The sequence below is a fragment of the Zosterops lateralis genome, assembly GCF_965231275.1.
Source record: "Zosterops lateralis genome assembly, chromosome: 1".
NCBI lineage: Eukaryota > Metazoa > Chordata > Aves > Passeriformes > Zosteropidae > Zosterops > Zosterops lateralis.
Genome location: NC_139762.1, coordinates 98,475,137 through 98,494,192, shown reverse-complemented (window position 1 = coordinate 98,494,192; position 19,056 = coordinate 98,475,137).

Genomic DNA, 19,056 nt, shown 5'->3' with positions numbered 1-19,056 from the left:
ACATGTATATATATTGCATACTATTATTTTCTATTCTCTTGATAAATATATTAAAGATAATGCTTCTGTGCCTTTTTAGTTATGTTTCTTCAAGATAGCTAAAATTAACTGAATACTATATACAATAGTATATAGTATAAACTATGCTAAATTATAAACTGTTTTGCTATTCTGTGAAATGCTATTTTTCTGAGGGTTTTTTTCTGCCAATTTGTTGTACAGCTCTAATGTTTCAGACCATAAATGTTTATTTTTAAAGAAGGGATAATAATTTCCTGTAAATATAATTTATGTCTGGATACTGTGAAAACACATACCAGCAATAAATATTTCAGGTGGTTTCAAACTGTATGAGAAGGTGCAGGAGATAATGAATAAAATATTTTTTCTAAGATCTGTGATTCATTGTTCTACCTGATAATTTCTCATGTAAATAATACATGATGTATGTAAACATATATATCATGGAAGAAATGCTGAATTCAAGGAACCTTTACAGAGAAAATATTTCTTAAAATTATTTGGTTATCAGATTGAGAAAGGAAAAGGATAATTTAACTTATGCAGTATTTCTGAATAAATGAAAGAAGACAGGAGGATCTTAGGTTTCACAGTGCGTATCAACACCAAACAAGTTGTCCTTATTCCATATTGTCATTTTTATGTGTTTATGACAGTATGGAAACAATTATTTTAGAGGAGAGAGCTGAGAGAATGAAAGAAGGTACTAATGTTTCTTTTTCTGAGAAAACTGCATTTCTAACTTTCCTCTACATCTAAAGGGACACACATTGAAATGTAGCAAAACAACTCAAAATATCACAACTCCTCAAGATCTCTGCTACGTAGAGTAGATGAATTACACCATTATCCCTCTTTGAGTATATATGTCCAGATTTAGGAAAGAAGGAATTCTTATACGCTACTGGTGAAGCATCATTTAACAGAATGAGAAGTTCTATGTCACTGTTTCTAAACAGTTTAATTCTGAATGCAAAAGTCACATCACACACAACACACACACACTCACATTATGGTCCTTATTAATTTATTAGAGGTTTTGGAGAGAAAAAAAAAATGCAAAACCCCATAAGCCAAAAGTTGAATTGCACAATATAGTATCCAGATCTTTCCTTTTAAAGAGATGAGTCTGTCACACACATAATTTCAATTTATAGCAACAAAGACATTAATGCAATAACACACCCTCCAAAACCCATCAATATTTTGCTAAAAATCTTTTCCCTTCATTAACAAGTGTACTGTTTCCTAAACTGGATTACTACTATATAGGATATAAATCAGTGAAAAAGTCTAATTTTCATACGCATGCGTGGTTTTGTATTAGCACCAGGGCTATGGTGGTTTTAAGGGGAGAAAAAATATTTATAAGCTTAGAATATGAGTTGATCTCTAGCTGATTTTAAATGCTTAAGATCCAAATTCTACTTAACTCCAGAAGTCATGCTCAAATACTTCCATGCAGTGAAGCAGATCTTTCAGCTGTCAGGTGTCTGCTGTCACATCTTCATGCTGTAGGAACACACTGACACAGGAAGCACTGAACAATGACAGATCTAAGTCACAAGGAATAAAAGAGGTTTAGGAATTCCTCAGGTGTCAATTTAGCTTCTTAACAGATATATGAAAAAATATATTTTATTTTATGTTACCAGAGTGGTTTCAAACACAAAATAAATCCAGTTCCTTTACTGGAATGATTTCAGGTCAAGAAAATGCATTTTTATTTATAAGTGCCATGGAGAGGTAAGGTTTTTGCAGTTTACCTTATCAAATTGGAATGGTGAAAGTGAACACCTTCAACCATTATAGTAATATCAAAAGTGGTTTTCTTAGGAGCAAGCCTGTCTCCCTGGTCACTTCATTTTCCAGAACATTCTGATTTGGTAATGTGTCACTAGAGGGTGCTGCAAAGTTGTTTTCTAATATATTATACAGATAACGAGTATTTATTTTAAAGTTTGTGGAAAATACAGGTCCAAACTTTCTGGATAGAAAATCTGTATGAAGTACTAGTGAACTATCACTGGCTGATAGGCATGAATGTCATAATCTAAAAGAAAGGTAGAAATTTTTTCAAGTTTAAAAGACAGACCCAAAACATATGTGAATTAATAATAGTATGTCTTAGGTTTTCACTGTATGCACTAGAAAGGGTCTTGATTAGGACACCTTTGCATAATTACATAATAATTCAAATTTATTTCAAGCATGTCTTCTGACCATTAGCATGCTACTGTGTTGAATCAAGAAGATTAATTAAGAAAGTAAGTACTTTATTTTTCTCGAAAGACTGAAGTAAAACCTTATTCTTTAAAATAAGATGAGGATCAGATCTCTTTTTTTTTTTTTTAATTGTTGTTACAAAGACTTCTAAATGGAAACAACAAACCAGTAGAAGAAATAATATGTGGCATGGTGTTGGCTGAATTGTGTATAAATAATACAAATCACATCCTACAGTTCTGGACTATCATCTGTACTTATGACCATTAAAGGATGGTGGAAAACATTGTGACTTTACCAAATCATTAAATTACAGTGAAAGACACCTAAAATATCTAGATTTCCAGCAGATATATTTCTGACTGTGAGAAATGATAGAGAAAACAGCTACCAATTAAAAACCCCCTGTAAGATAATGAGCACTGAAGAGTGTTAGAGGAGTATGCATGGTTAATATATTACTATGGTTGTCATAATTTCAGCCAAATGCAGTTCAGATGTGATAGAGGTACGTGGAGGTGAAAGATTAGAAAAGAAGCCCACCTTATTCATCTATATCCTCTTTACTTTTGTTTGATAACTTTGTTCTCCCAGCTTGTGACAGCTTTATTAAAATTAATTTCCAAGGCATTTATAAATCACTAATTACTGCCCAGTAGCAAACTGTGTTTACAGATCCTGTTTTTGAACCTAAAGGGACTAGTACAAGACACCATAATCTAATTGAGACCTATAAATCCCCAGGACTTGCTGCTGGCACAGCAGTGCAGGTGACTCCCTCTGCTTGCACCCCTGGAGCTCTGTACTACTGGAGCCATGACACAAAGGTTTCCACCTGTGGGAATGATGTGTCTCAGCAAAGAAAGAGCTGCCCTACCCACAAGAGTGTTAAGGTGGTTGTGAAGTGCACAGATTTAACACATTGCTTGGAAAACATTTTCAAGATCTGTCTTTGCGACTGCACAGTCGTTTGCAGGGAGGTGTGGGTTCTCTCTGCCATGAAGCAGCTGCTACATGGACATGTTTGTGTAGGAGTGTGCCCCAGATGAAGAGCAGCTCTGTGTCAAGTTCTGGCCTAATGAGCTGGCTGCTGGCTTCTAGTGAGAACCTTCCCCTGCTGCTGTGGCTTGCAAGCTACCCTTCCTCCAGCACCTCAGGTTGCCCACAGTATTCTGACCTTCCTCAGAGGTTTTTCTCTTTACTTTCCCTGTCAAGCACAGATGCTCTTTTCTATCGGGCAACAAAAGAATGCAATGCAAACCTTTGCACACTGTTCCATGTAACTGTTGGACTCTAGGAGCTCCTCACAATGCTTTTCAGTCCTCTAGGGCTTTGAAAACAGCATGAAAGGGCTAGAAATAGGGTGGAGGGGAATATACTCAGCAAGGTCACAAAAATGATTTAGTTGTTATTGACATTTTTGCCTCTTGCAGCCACCCATCTAAGAATAGAATGAAATCCTTGTCATTTATCTCCCTCAGTGGATCCTAACCCTGTCACAAACTGAAAATTATTTCCTTTCTACAATAGATAGTGCAATGTCTGAGCAGTAGTTAGTAGTTACTGTGTCAGTGCAAAGCAATAGGCAACCATGATAAGTAGCTTATTGACACAGTACATGGTAATTTCTCAGCTGGAACAATTGTGTCAATACACACTTGGGAAATTTGTAATTCATGGAAATGCTATTAGTAAATGATATGTCATTATGGAGAGACCTCTGTTCCATAGGTTCACATATGCACTGCCATGATCTGCTTTAGCAGTGAATTGATGCACTCAGAAATAAATATTTTAAACAATTACTGTATTATATTTAATGTTAATGATAAATATGCATCCTCAAAAAAAGAGAAAGAAACATAACACTTTGGAGTTTTAAAACTTAGACCTTATTACTACATTAATAGAAAAAAATAAAGTCAATCACTGATCCTAGTTACGCATAAACAACTGTAATGTTTGTGGATTTCCCTTTCAAAGCATTTGAGCTACAGCGGTGATGAAAAAACATCCACAGAGTGTTTTCATTTTTCACTGTAGTCTTCTATAACTTCATAATATCTAAACCAATTTAAACCTGTATTAATAAAAATGCTTTGAACTGAGACCTTGCATGTCAACTTGCAACACAGAAAGAATTTTTACTGTCAAGTTATGATCCTCTAAATTAGAAGTTGTTTTATAATTGAAATGCTGACACAGACTTCTAATTGTAGAGGTGTTGGCAGGTGCTGCTATGCTAGCATTATATTAGCAACTTTTGCCTGTGAATCGTGTTCATTAAAGGTTATGCTTATATCCTATGCATACAGATTATAGGCTGCAGAATGACAGTTGTGTAAAATCAGTCAAATTAAAACACACACTGAAGATGAAAACAGTCACATATTAAGCAGATTAAATTAGTAGCCTTCAAAGTTTCTTTCACTTTAAAAATATATACGGGAAATATTTTTAGAGGTACCGGCTTAAAAGTAAAACAGTTTATGTGATGGTTTCCTATACAGCATTAATCATTAAGGGGGAAATAAAAACATGTCTTCTCCTTCAACTAAACATTAAATTAGCTCAACTATAGGAGTAGTGTGAATTGCAAGTGAAAAGAGCATGGACCTAATTGCTGTAGTGTTCCAACCCTCCAAGCAGTGCAGATGTTATGCAAATAGTTTTGTGTTCATTTGCAGGTTGTAAAATGTGGTCCTTTTTGCAAAATCAGAATGGATACCAACATGCATGCATACAGAGTTTAAAACAAACAAAAAAAAAAATCACTGAATTCCCCAATGTCTGGTTATTAGAAAAACCTTTCAAGGCACAGGCTTGTTTTAAGCAGTTGTAGTGACTGATCCACACCAAAACTCTTGATCAAAAGGTAGTAGACTTAGATAAAATTCGGATCTAAATCTCACTGAGCCGCTGGTTTTGCTGAGGGTTTGTGTGTGTGCATATTGAGAATGTTTGGACTGTGAAGTACCAGTATCCTATGTAGATACAAATGTCTTCTTAAGCCTTTTCTATCCTGTCTCCTTCCTGCAGAAAATCATGGTCCCAGTGTGGAAATAGTTGATATATTCTGCTGGTGTATGTTAGCTTATTTCCCTCTCTGTCTAATGATAATTTACCATGTAAGTGCCTTAGGGATGAGACCTGTGGTAGATGTTGAAATAATAAAAATCATCCCAGTTTTGAAAATGGCGAGGATCTTTTCAGATTTCTAATGTTTCCATGTGCCTTCAGTGGGGAATTACTGTTATTCAGGGTTACAATGCAGATGTTAGTAGACTTAAATTATTTAAAATACAAACAAAACCATAACCAAATTAAAAAGAAATATTGAAACATTTTTTCCTTTCTATTTTTAATTTCCTTTAGTTTTGCCTTTTTTTTTTTTTTTTTTTTTTTTTTTTTTTTTTTTTTTTTTGGGGGGGGGGTTTGGTGGTTATTTTTTTAGTAAGATAGTCAATTTGATGTTAAAAGCATATATTTGTTAAGCTTGTTCTGTGGTATTAATTTATGCTTTTCATGGAAAACATACATTCATCAAGTCACCTCCCAGCAATATATTTAAAAGCATAGTTATTTTTAGTAGCTATTCTTTTAAGTAGATATCATCACTATATTTCCATATGTATTTTATTTGACAAGGAGGTGAAAAAGCAATGCAAGGATAAAAATGTTATTTCATGGTAACGTTTCAGTGTTATTTATTGTAGGAAGTTCCATTCTTTATTCATCCATCTATTTCTATCCTGTCTATGCCTTATTTTTACCCCTCTTTACCACTTGCTCAGTTACATAGATTTGCTTTTCTGTTTGACCCCATGTGTATGTGTGTATAGTAGTTCATTCCTACATTTGTACATCCATGTACGATTATGAATTAGCATGTCTTGAGCTTACTTGCTTAGTTTCTAACCAAGCTTATATGTTGTTATCACACTCCATAATTTTTTCTGTCTAGTCACTTTTTTCTCTTGTGTGATTCACCAGAGTATTGGAACACAGGGAAATAGTTGCCTTAAATTTTTTATTGGAAATTTTGAGATAAATCAATGATGTCTTTGTATAAATTCTAAAAGTAAAATGTATTGAATATCAATAAATCTTTTATCAATATCATTGGTTTTTAAAAGGCCCAAAATTTTAATAATGGAGTTCTTTTGTATGGCAACTGCATCAGAATTCTTCTAAGACTATATTTTATAGAGAACTACTTGTTTGGGTATTTTTTCGGTTCAGTCAAATCTTGGACTTTTTTTCCTTTGGATAACAAGCACAAATTAGGAAAAAAAGAGCAGAGAGAAGACAGCTGGATACATTTTCTATTCTTGTTCAATTTCTCTCACAGTGCATTTAAGAGCAGTGATTAGGATCCTGCAGCATTCTCTCTTCTCTTGCTGTGGTAAAGAGGATCCTCAGACAGCAGAATGCAGATATACTTTCAAAACTTGTCTCCAAATGAATCAGTGGAGAGAACTGAAAAAAAAAATAAATTGACTTATTACTAGTTATTATTGCAGTTTAAGAATAAAGTGTACTATGAGTAATTTTATTATTAAGAGGACTCTTGGAGCCTGGCACAGTTACTGGAGGGATGTTTGCCTTGTCAAGAAACATAGAAGACAGGCCCATTTTTGAGGTTGAATTAGTATTTTATCCTTTATCAAAAGAAATACAGCACAGAACAGGTGAGCCAGTTATAAAGCCTTTATCAATTTCTCTAGTATCTGCTGCCAGTCTGTTATTAAGTAACTGTGAATTATGTAGATAAATAAATGAACACACAAAGCACTTGCTTTCAAAACCCTGCATTAGCTGTAAATAAATAATTTTTTTTCAACCAATAAGTAATTACATATTTACTCTACTCAGATTCCTTCCACTGTACTCATACTTGCAGAGCTGGGACTTTAGCTGCAGAAGTGCATGGTTTTCCTCACTTGTAAGTGCAAATGGCTTTAAAATTGACTTTTTATAAGAAAATAAGAGGATAAGATATGAAAACACAAATATCAGAACATTGACAAAAATGTTATTGTTCTGAGCATATAGAAATGCCAATTTAATTTCACCCCTGCCACCTGGAGGAAGCAGAGTTTGCAAGACTTTACAGTTGCTATCATTATGGTTATTGCTACTTCTCCTTCCTCTACTACTAGTATTAAACAGATTTGTTAAAGTGAGACATCATGCTGTATATAAATTTCTACATATCTAAAGCAAACAAAACTAAAAGGAAAATTACTTCTTTTACAGACAGGACCAACCTTAGCCAGGTGCTACTGAAACAATTCACATAATTTAAAGCCAGAAAAGAAAATTAATTGAAGTTAAAATGTCAGTGTTAATCCATTAAAATGCCACCATCATTTCATGCTCTTTTGTGCCTCAAAAATGTGTTAGAAAACTTTTAAATAGTGAGTAAAATCACTATAGAGTGCACCTAGGTAATATTGCATTAACAGGTGAATAGAACTCTTGCCACCTAAAGAGTAACAGTGGTTGGGCATGAGCCAAATGACCTTATATGTATATATAAAGGTAGGTATGTGTATAAACATATCTGTAAACATATAAAGGTATGAAAATACAGATTTTTGTTTTTTACACATACAGATGTGTTTCCCTATGTTATAAACCAAATACCATTATTTTCTCTTATATATTTAGATCTGTCAAAGCTATTCTTCCATAACATTTAAGAAATAATCTTTTGCTGCATGATATAATGATGGTTTAATTAGCAGGAATAAATTCTGTTGAAGAAACTGTTTTCTGTAAGTAAAGCCCCTTCCCCTGCTGTCCTCGCTGCTGTTGACGCATCCCAGGACATGATTGGCTTTCTGGGCTATGAGTGCCCTTTGCTTGGTCATGATGAGCTTCTCATCAGCCAACACCCTCAAGTCCTCCTCAGGGCTGCTACCAAGTCATTGTCCTTCCAGAGTGTATCTGTGCTTGAGACCACCCTAAGCCATGTGTAGGACCTTGCATTCAGCCTTGTTGAACCTCATGAGTTTCTCACATATTACTTCTCAAGCCTGTCAGAGTTCCTTTGGATGACATCCATTACCTCCAGCATGTCAATTGCACCACAGTTTGGTGTCATGGGCAGACTTGCTGAGGGTGCACTCTATCACACTGTTCATGCCACTGACAAAGATGTTCAGCAGCACTGGCCCCAATACTTGGAAACAATTATTTGAATCACCTTTACAGGTGATCAGATTTTTTTAAATATACTTTCTTTAGTTCTGGCAGAAAATTAAGTTCTCTGAAGACTAGTGGTGAGCTACACTCTGAATTAACTGCCAAAATCCAGTAATTTTTCCCTTCTGCTTAATTGTATTTTGGAAGCAATCAATCATGCAGCAAAAGCAATTACATTTTTGTTTTTATTCTATTTTCTTACTTTTTTTGCTAATATCAAAGTGCATATTGTGTTTGAAAAGATACTCTCTCTCTCAAACATGCTGCCTCTCTGAGAGCAAGGAAGCAAAACAAATCCAACAGTAATGAAATAATTCTTGGTTTTGTGGCAGGGTATTGGGTAGAAGAAAGAGATGCATATACACAAATATCTCGTAAAAATGTTTTCTCAAAGCATATTTAATACATTTTGACTAAAAAAAATTAGAAAGCTGTGCCTGCCCTCTGCAGAAAATTGCATCTGTTCAACACACCCAGAAACACCTGAATGTCAGAAATACTCAGCTGAAACATTTTATTCACATCTGCTGATAATAATGCCCCATGGGTATTCAGAAACCTCATGCCACTACTCTCAGTAGGTTTGGTTCATTAGCAAAGATTTTTCCCCTTGATGCACTCTTGGCCGACATGTAACATGACTATTTTTTTAATGTACTGAGTTTTCATCTCCCAGGGGGCAAATATATCTATTTGCTAAAAGTTGAAACTATTATTGAAAAAATACAGTGATTTTGTAAGTCAAATATTTTGCATAGGAAACAACCTACTTCTCAGGCAGCTTTATTGGTAACCTTGGCATTACAAAGATCCAGAGCTACAGAGTACAGTACCAGCCAAAAAGCTAACCACCAGGCTGGGATTCCAGTCTCAACCACTCCATGCTATGGGTAGTTAGTGTGGAAAATTATGGTTTTGTAAAAAGTTTTTCTTTCCCTTTCAAGAATAATGATGAGGATTGTTTTTCCATTGATTTGTAACACAGAAAAAGGCCCTAGTCCACTGAATTAAGTCCATCACAATGACACTTGATTTTAGAGATCTTTTCCAACCTAAATGATTCCATGATTCCATGAATACTTCATTCAAGTATACTGAAACAAATCTGTCTTCCTCACTCTATACTGTTTGACTGTGTGCATAATTCAAAGAGTCAGAATTATTCTCCAGTTTTAAGTGATATTCTGAAATCTCTAAGGGTCCGGGAAAGGTGTTGGTGAGAACAACAGTGCCATAGATATCTTTGGATAACATTCAGTGATTTCTTCCCTTGACCACACTGAATCCAAGGCTAATTACGCTATACTTGATAAGTCTAATTTTCTCCTGGTATAACCTGATGGAAAGTGGTGAGGATGCTTTAGTGGATAATTAAGCTACCGAATTTCTCATACATGTGTATGGTGAATGCACTTGCTAGGTGTTAAGTTTACCAAAAAACCCAGCGTCCAACATGGAGAAGAGTAGTCTTGACACATTAATATCAAGTTCAAAGTATCCAACCAATCCTGATCATACTTTAATCATGTATCTTATAATTATGTGAACTTTCATATGAGCAAGTTTTTATTAAAAAAAAAATTGAGCAGGAAGAACAAAATTTAATCATTTTGATGGGCCAAATTTATCATCTCTAAATAGAGTTTACTAAAAGGTACTTTATTATTTTGATGTCAGATTTCATCAAGTTCAAAGAAAATTAAATAACTATTCTCCTTTTTAAGTACCTTGAAGAACAAGCTGATGTGAAGTTGCACTTAGTAGTATACAAAAGAGATAAACTTTACATTAACCATGGAAATCTAATTAGTAATAACCTATTCATACACCATAACTCTCAATATGCAAGAAGAAAAATAGCTTTTGTTGATGTCTCATTATGCTGCTCATCAGATTATAAATGTAATATATTTTCTCATATTTTGTATATAGCATTTTAAAATATCTATAGTACATTATTTTGTGGGCTTGGTTGGAAGATCTATGAATATATTTACCAAACAGTTCATTTAACAGATTTTACAGGTTTTCAGAATAAGATATTGAACTTTTTTTTCTCATTATTCCTCCAGCGTTATTACGTAAAATATTGCACATCTTAACAACATTGATTTTTTTTCCTTCACTGGAATACTTTGGAGTTCAAATTAATATTAAGTAACTTTCTTTAAAGTTTTTTGTCTTGACTCTTGATATTAATAGGCTGAAATTGAATTTAATGGAGCAGAGAGGAGGGTGAGTGGGCAAGGAGAGCACAATCACAATGGGTTGGAGTGTGGAGTGCTGCAGTTTGCAGCAGGACTCACATTCTGGGACCTGGATTTCTCCTTCCATGCTCTGTGCAGACTATTGCAATATGCTTTATTTTCAAGATACAGCACCTCCCCCCTGTCCTTCTTCTCTCACATATTCTCACTTGTCCTTCTGAATGGAATTGTTGAAGTGGTTTTTTTCTCCCCCTAAACTATGTTATCCCACAGGCGCTACCATTGCTGCTGATGGGCTTGGCCTTGTCCAGTGGTCAATCTGGCTGGCTCTGTCTGTCATGAGGGAAGATTCTAGCAGAATTCCCATGGAATCCACCACTGTAGTAGCACCCCACAGCCATTACCAAAACCTTGCCATGCAAACTCAGTGCACACAGTTTTAACAAAAGTCTTTTTAACTACCTGTCTCCTTAGAAAGTTAGAAAGAAGACCTGCTTGAAAGACCACCTTTTCTCCTTCCCCATGCTGCTGCAATGCAGTTTTGAAAAGAAGCCCAAACAAACCCACAGCCCTACTGTGCCAGAGAACCTGGGGCTGCTGCTGGTTTTACAAGTCCAGCCTATTCCAGAGTCTTCCCATCCCAGGTGTCTGGCCTGGGCTGGAGTGCGGTCATAACCAGCAACTGACAGACCTCTGAATCCCTGGGCAGGACACGTGCAAGACAGATTTCAAAGCAGAAACTAGTGCCTGAAACTGATTAGAAAAGACTTTCAGTTTTGATACTAACCACGTGACTGGAGTACTCTGCTTTATGTTAAAAGTGAGGAAGTAAATTACCACAGCAATTAAGTACTCTCTCTGCTGTAATGGCAGGAGCATGAACCTGGAAACAAATCCGTTCTGTATTCATCCAAGGTTTACAGAAATCATGGGAAAATCTCAGGTACTTGAGGCAGTGCTAAAGAGTGATAACTGTATCCTTCATTGAAATGGCTTCCATTCAGCCCTATCATTTGGAGATGATGAAAAAGGGGAAATGAAAGGTAAAAGATGGATGTATCTACACAGAATGGTGAGAGTACGCATGAAAGATGATCCTATGCAGCATACCAAATATAGCTCTAAAGATCCAGGAGTTAATGAGAGTGTCAGTGGTGGTTAATGCACTGCTCTGCAAGGGATATGAATGAGGCCATACCTTCCCATGGTAAGGAAAGTGTAATTTCAAATTGTCTCTGATATCAACATGCAACAATTGTGAGCAAATAGTGAATGCATAATGACAATTACTGCATTTTAATTACTGAATAAATTATATTGCATATAATAGGCAGTAAATTGCAAATATTTTGCAACTTTTAAAATGCTAAAATCTGTTATCTACTAAGAAAAAAGAATCCTATTTTCTCAAAACCATGCAAAAAATAATGAAAACCAGTGCTTTCCTGAAGCTGATAATTTTATTTGAAACATGAAACAAGATAATTGGAAAAAAACATATCACGATGGACATAATTTCCTCCTGCTTATCTTCCTCTTTTTCTTCAACTCCTATCTCAGATGGTTGCAACAGTAGGGCAATTGCTATTACATCATCTGTTCTGTGCAGAACACTAGAAGTATGAGTTACATTGCTGAATAATCAGAATTTTTCTACTAGAATGCCCATTCTGTAGTTTGAGCTAATACACTATTCTGAAAATTTAATATCTTTGCAATCATTTTAATATAGAACAGAACAAGGCTCTGCTGAAAGACGCTTACATTTAAATAAATTAGAGCAAACTAGCAAAATGCAGAGGTTGAGATGCAGGACGAATTGTGCACATGAGGCAACTTTATCAAAAAAGGGTTCAAAACATGTTTTATCTCCAAGTCCTTGAGAAATGAAAAGAAAATCAGCAATAAAGGGAGAAATAGAGGAAGCCAGCTTTTTCACACAGTAAGCAAACCTTTGTGAGGGCAGATCTACCGCATAATCCATATTTACTGGAGTCTGAACTCTTGTAGGCAAATGTAAATATTCAGCACAAGAATGTGTGCACAATACAGATATTCTTTATTCCTTCAGAGCAAGGCCTCTTCAGTATAGCTTATTGTCAATACAAGATAGCTGTCTGTGTAGAGAAAAGAAAAAAACACATTGTCCACTGTAAACTTAATCTCTTGCTCGTAAATGAAGCTTATTCAAATGTGAAACAAGTCTTTCTTGAGTCTTGGCATGGAGATGTTTTCATTCAATAAATATGTATAAACAAGCTCCTTATTACTGATTCCACAAATAGCTTTAATCGGGTCTCTAAATTATGGTTTTAATAAAATCCTTTTTCTTGTGTGTGTTGGGCAGTTTTCATATTTCCTACATTTGATAAAATCTACAAACAGAACATTCAGGATTTCATTAAATTACTGTGACTTATGGAGATACAGTAAGTAAGCATCCCCACTGAACATACTCAGTTCTGGAATATGGAATATATTTTAAAATTAAGGATTCTCTAGTTCAGTGTGTTTGTTCTGCATGTTGTCAGTGTGCTCTAGTGACAGAGGTTTGGTATTGTAAAGTTTTAGTGAAGCTAGTGGTCATTTTGCACTATGCAGTGTTAACAGCTTGAATGTAGATGAAGAAAAAGGAGGGTGAGGAAGTGGGGTGATGTTCTTTAGAGTATTATTATTCAATCATCTAAAAAGGTTGGTATGTCATATTTTGTCATTTGATAATTATTTTGCAATGCTCTTAGCAGACGTATTGCTTCCCTAGGTAGTGATTGTCTGAAGATTTCATTACAAACAGAAGCCTTCAGGGAAGAATGTTGCTTAATGAAATTAATCATTATATGGGTTTACTCTTTAATAAGGTACTTTGCAAGAGATTATTTCTAGATGGAATATATTAGTGCAGATATGCTGTTTTGACAATCAACACACTATATGAAAAAGAGAGAGAGTAGGAGAAAAGAAGGTGGGAAGGAGAGAGGAAGGGAAGGAGGAAAACAGGGAGAAAATTAAAAACAGCTCTTCACCATACTTTCCTCTGGCCCCCTTGGCATATACTGGGAATCATTTAACCTAAGCAAACCATCTGGTTGTTGATAATGTGATAGATGGAAGATGATGACATGACTGCAAAGAGGAAAGATGAATGGTTGGTATATTTTTGAACTGTCTTGTTGTGCCCCTCAGGTGCCCATGCAACTCGGATAATCAGTAGAGGCTGGACTTGATACATAGAAATTAAATTTTAGCTTATGTTCCCGTTTTATCCTTGAGATATTTTCTTTTTTCTCAGAACCAGAGTGTCATTGGTTCACTTGTCTCTTCAGAGTGCAGGACTTTAACTTCTTTCATTTCTATTTTTTCTTTTTATAGTGCACTATATATTGAGCTTGAGGTTACATGCAATTGTGCAACTTGGAGAACCTTTTTTTCATAAACAATAAAAAATTAGTTAATGAATCCAAGGTTTTGGATAGTTAAAACTACTTACAGCATCTTAAAAACACTTCTAGTCAAGTTTTCAGGTCATACATTTCTAATAGATTTTCCTGAAATCTTTTTGCTTTACCTGAAAATACAGTTTGCATTCTACTCAGTGTTTTCTTAACTGTGTTTGAACATAAGGTAATTCTTGAAGATTAAAAGAAGGGCTGTCTTCCAATGACCACCCAGTAGTGTTATTAAATGGCTGGTGTGTCATGGATTAGCATTTGATACTTTGAAAATTGGAGAATTTAATCACTTTCTTCTGATTAACTTTCACAAAGACTTCATATTGTCTCCAGAGTTAGCTCTACAGGAAAGAAAATCAGCACAATACCTTGGGCGTGAAAACACAATTGCCCCACAGGTCAAGTCTAAAGAACACTGCAGATCATCCAAGGATGATGGGGGAGGATGCAGAAACCAAGTTTCGACTTCGTGTATGTCCAGTGTCAGGTTACTTTTCTTCAGGGTTCATTGGTAGAGGAAGACATGGCTTCTGCCTCAGTGCTGGAGCAGGAGCGGTTTTTTGTGTCAGACAGTCCTGATAGAAAAGGTATGTGGTGGACTACTCCTTCTTCTCTTTCCATCCATGCATAACACCTCTTAAACATAGATTTCTTTTTTTTTTTTTTAAGTTCAGCGTGTTTTCAGAATTCACAATAAATGACCTTCTGAGGTGAAAAAAATGCTATATATCAGCAAAGGGTGTATTATGGATTAAACATAAAAATTTAGAAATGTAAAAACAGATAAGGCTCATGAAAGGGCATGGCATTTTACTTAGGTTTATTATTGTGAACACAGGTTTAATTCACAGAAATAAGCTAGAAATCTATAAGCTTTTTTTTTTTTCCTCAGACAAAGAACACAATCTGCAAAAGAAAGGAGGAAAAAGCAATTATTTTTGTGAGCATAAACTATAAACTATCAGATTTGCTAATTTGGACACTGGCTTCACTCTGAAGCTTAGCCAGCCTTTTATAATTTAACAACTAGCCCTGATAATCTGCTGCATTGTGCACAATCATTTGCCATTTCTAATTAAAATTGACAACCCCCCTGAAACTTCCCCTAGACAAATGTGGCAAGTTTAGAATAGCTTCAATTGGTTTAACTCTTTGGGATTGTATTTATACTTAGGCTCCTTTTAGAAAAGAAGCAACAATATATGAAATACTATTATAAGCCTTTAAAAATGCCCAGAAAATAGATTTCTTGTGATGATGTGTAAACAGTGCCTACAGAACCTTTACCATATGAAAAAAACCAGAGTGAAAGCACCATTTTCCCTCTAGACATGTCAAAGATACTTTGTTCTTATTTGGAAGCAGTCTCTGAGAAAAATATTGTCTCATATACAATGTGATCACTGCTGCTGCCTGGATGGCTGCTTGTCTGTTAAACTCTAAACTCCTACTGCAAAATACGGTGTGTGTGCTTGGGCTCTTATAAATGACCTACTTAATCTTGATAGAGGCAGTGCTGGACCTCCTCATACAAAGGTAACGTTTCATACCTTCCCTCCTGCCATGAGATGGTGTCCTTGTGGTTCAATAAAAGAGTGACTGGAGGGTGACAAACAACAATTTGTGCATTAGGAAGCCAGAATCCTTTTCTTTTTCTTTTCAACTGTGAATTATTACAGTCCTCTCTTCCATACTTAACTGTCATTAAAGCTGGCTGTGTAATTCAACATGTTAATAGAAAAATATTTTTCTATACTTCTGTGAAAATAGTGCAGGCCTTAATGACTAATTTTTTTTTTTTTAATGGATCAGATGAAATAGTGGGGAAAACATTGCTGATTTATGTATGTGCTGTGTATGGTCATGTAAGAGCGTGTGTATTTTGCATATTTCAGGAGATGGATTTTTGCCTGAAGCAATGCAGTCCATTTCTGGAATGTCCAGAGTAGATTCCCGAGACCACATGTGGGGGAAGGGAGAGAGAGAGAGGGAGGAACAAAATTATACCAAAATGCAGATCTGATGCTCCCCATGTATTAGTGGACTTCTGGAAACTGAAGTTGTTAACATCTTTACAGAGTAGCTGTTGTAGAGGCATTTAATTCTGGAAGGAAAGTGCATTTCTTATTAATAGTGCGTCTCTTTTGCTGTGTGAATACAAGATGGATGATGCTGAGGGTCAAGTCTTGGCCAAGAGACCTAGCAAGTGTTGTAATAGACATTCAGTGCACATATTCAGTAAACATCTAGTTTATAACAAAAAGAGAACTATGTTATTTAAATGTATGTCTTGCAGGTAGACAAATAAGGAGGTTGGTTCAAATACAGGATTTTGCATTCCAAACTTTAAAGATAGTATAAAAGAGGCCAGAATGCTTGTGGCTTCTGAAAAGATTTATTTTTCTGTTTTGCACTTGTGCCTTTGCACGTGACAGTGAGGTCCAGGGAGAGAGTTGCTTCCTTGAGAAGTAGATGACAGAGACATTGGTTCAGAGAGAGGAAGATGGAGTTCTACATAAAACTTCCGAGATTTAGAGAGAAGAAAATCACAAAAAATACAAGGAGAAAAAAAAAAAAAAAGTAATTGCTTTCTGTGTCTTTATTTTCTATCTCAATGTGTGTGTGTTTTGTTTTCTATTACACACAAGTGCAGAAATTTAAGGGAAAAAAACCCCAAACTTCTATTTATTACTTAAATTTGAAACCAATTTTTTGTAAGTTCTCTGTGAAAAGAGGGAAGACATAAAAGTCCATAAAAAGTTATAGACTCTCAGATTTCCTGGTGCAATAAAATGAGTCTCTTTTTTATACCTGTTATTTCTTTAGACTGAGTAATGTACCTGACCTAGCCTATGCTTCCTTGTTTCTGTCTTTGTTGATGAGACATATGAACAGCATTTATTTCCTGGCTTCCCTCTCCTTCTCTCTCTCTTCTCAAGTACTTGAATTCATGTACAGCATATTTTGGCTTCATGTATCTTCTTGCATGATGAAGCATCTGCCCGTGGTGCTGAAGCTACTGGCAGTGCCTATGTTTGCCCCAGAGCACATTACAGATGGTAGTGTCATTGCAGATAATGATAGCCTAATATACTCAGGGTAGCAACAGGGGACAGATGCTGCTTTTGTTCAGTTTGCAGTGGCAGATCCACCCTGCAGACTGGGGCGGAGGGGAGAAAACGACTCCAAAAAACAAGCAGAGCTGGCAATTTAGGTAAAGGCCACTGGGTGGGGCAAAAGTGCACATCATTAAAAACAAAACAACAAAAAAACCCACCACAACCAAAACACTCGTGGATGATTTGTCAGGAATAACAGTGCAATCAAAATACGAATTCTTTACCAGTAGATCCTCAGATATGTGAAATACCAGTTTCTACATAGGAAACAGTACACATTCTTCATTACTTTTATTACTTCCATGATAATTTAGATCAGATTACACATGGGACCATTTCAAGGCATTTTGTCTCTCAGGATATGGATGTGAGTAAATCGCACCCTATAATCTTCCATCATCCTCAGTGCTTTTTCCAGGGGGGATTTACACTCACACATAAAATAAACATTTAAACCCCTACTGTAGAATGGCAAAGGCCCTTTCTTCCAGAGAAGTAAAGTACATGCTGTTTATCTTTTGCCTTTGTGCAGCATAGGCAGATGAGAAAAGTCTTATCAGATAATAATTTTAAGTAGGAATTTAACTTTAGAACTATTTTTTACTGAGTGTAATATTTTAACAAATTGCAGTTGTCCTATTTCCCAGTTTAATAGCTTGAGATAATTTTAAAAAATTTACAAGTTTTTAATGGTTAACATGATTTTAGAACAAACGAGGATTTTTTCCTCTTGCAGTTAGCAACACTAATGAGGGAATGGAACTCAGGTTATCCATGTCATCAGTCATCCTTGTTCAGCCAGTGTACCAGAAACACAGGAGAGATGCCAGTAGCTGAGTGAAAAAAAAAAAAATAAAATCACAGTGTGTATGAGATTAACTTCTTGTACATCCTTTTGCCAGTACTCAGATCTGCCATCTGTTTTCTGCCATAATGTAATTGCTCTGCTGAAGGTCCTTGAAGTGGTTTCTTCCCATAGCACTGCTATCCTTTTCATATTTTTCTGTGGGAAGGAAAACTGTTGGCTTGATTTCAGCAAGCCCCTAAAATGGAAGACACAAGGAAGAGTGGAGGAAGTATTACAGACTTTTCTAAGATTTTTTTCCCAGACCTGTTCCTGAAGAGTGGCCAGAAAACAACAAAAGATTCCCCCTTTATAACACTACTGGCATTTTCTAAATTAGCCAAAAGAACTGTTCCACATGCAGATGTTGAAGCACCAACTCCAAGATAGAATATTGCCCTTCTGTTTAGAGAAGGCTATAAAAGCATTTTTTTATTATTATTTTCATCTTCCTACATTTCCATGGCAATATCCATCTATATCCATCTATAACTCCAAATATCTCTCACATTTATTAACTCGGTAACTGCTTTCATTTGTGTCATAGGGTCAGTGGACAGGACACTACCAATTTCTTCAGGGAGAAAAGAACACCATCTCTTATTTTTAGCAAAAAGACTGAAACAAGGCAATAAGAGCCATTATACCTCCTCTGTCATTTAACACAGTGGCTGGCACCGTTTTTCATTGACCTCACATCTTTCTACAAACATTCCCATTAGAACTACTTCTTGTGAGTAAAGCAGCCATCTGCTGGGGCTGCAAGTCCTTCTGCCCCTGGAGAGGACCATTTCACCTTATTCTTTTTAGAGAAGCTGACTGCCTGGACTTATTTTTACTTGCAGTGCTTGGCCTACAAACAAACTGCTGATTTCAGCCCATTTCCTGTTCATCAGGAATACCAATCAGCAAAAACCATTAGAACAGATGTTACTATCTTTAAGTGGCTTTAAGAGAGAAGACACTGAACAGCTGAACTA